The following is a 1,167-nucleotide window of genomic DNA, read 5'->3' on the forward strand; positions in this document are numbered from 1 at the left end:
AAGATTGGTTTACGTATTACGATAGGATAGGATATTCGCGCGTTAGAATGGGATATTGATCAGGTTCGTAAATTGGGAAAATGGAACAGAGCAACGAAGCTACAAGTATTAGTTTCTTGACGTTTATCTCGTGAATTACAGTTACGCGAATCGTATATTGGAATAACCTTGAAATTGATTTTTATGTAATGTACAAGTGAATTATTAACACGTGTATGAACTGGCGTGATGCTATGAGTTAAATGTAGGAAGCTAATGTTTTCCAGATGTCTGGAAATCGTGTTTGAAAACGAGAAAGACTGGACTCTGAAGAAACTGTGTCACAGTAAGAGGAGAACGTGGAACGCGAATTTCGAGCGAAAAAAGAGAGTTCTCGCGGCACTACAAAGCTGTTCACGCGTGCTGGCGGAGGGCGATGCAGACGAACAGCTGCTATTTCACCTGTTCGATATATTATTTAAATGCTTCACCTGCCGCGATGTCCAGATACCGCGAGATAAGCGAGCGGACGTTTCCTGCTTTCACGACGATACCACGATATCGCGACCTCTTCGTCGTCGCTTTTTCATTAAAAGCTTTTTAGCAAATGCCTCGTTGAAATCGAACGAAATTGATCGATCTGTCGTAATTCGATTTTCTGCCGCTTTGAAAGATAGAGGGTGAGCGGCGAGACACCGGGTACTGACTAATTTTAGCTTTTAAATATTCTTTGAGCATTTAATAGTCATAATCGTTATTATTATTCTATTTTTATGTATTTTTTATTAATATCGTTATTATTATTTAAAGATTTATTATCCTTTAGGGATTATCGCTCGTAAATATTAAGTATCGTTCGAGTTATAGATGATAATTTATATATAATTTAGTTTAATTAGTAATGAAATTCGATAAAATTAAAAATTCCGAAATTAAGTAATTTAATCTTAAGTCGTTATGATTCCCAGAGTTGCTTCACTACCGTGATTGCCAAGAATGCTGGACATTTTGAATCGTTTTATCATTAATTCTCTCCCTTAATGTGCTTAACGTTTCTTTCGTAACATGAAAAAGAAGTAGATTAAAGTTATCTGTTATCGTTCTCAAGTAATTAAATTTCCTTATCAGTTAGTACCTTGCTAGCTATCCTGTGTATTATCGAAGGAATGAAGCGAACGAACAAGCGAG

The sequence above is a fragment of the Bombus bifarius genome, unplaced genomic scaffold, assembly GCF_011952205.1.
Source record: "Bombus bifarius isolate JDL3187 unplaced genomic scaffold, Bbif_JDL3187 scf7180000007966, whole genome shotgun sequence".
NCBI lineage: Eukaryota > Metazoa > Arthropoda > Insecta > Hymenoptera > Apidae > Bombus > Bombus bifarius.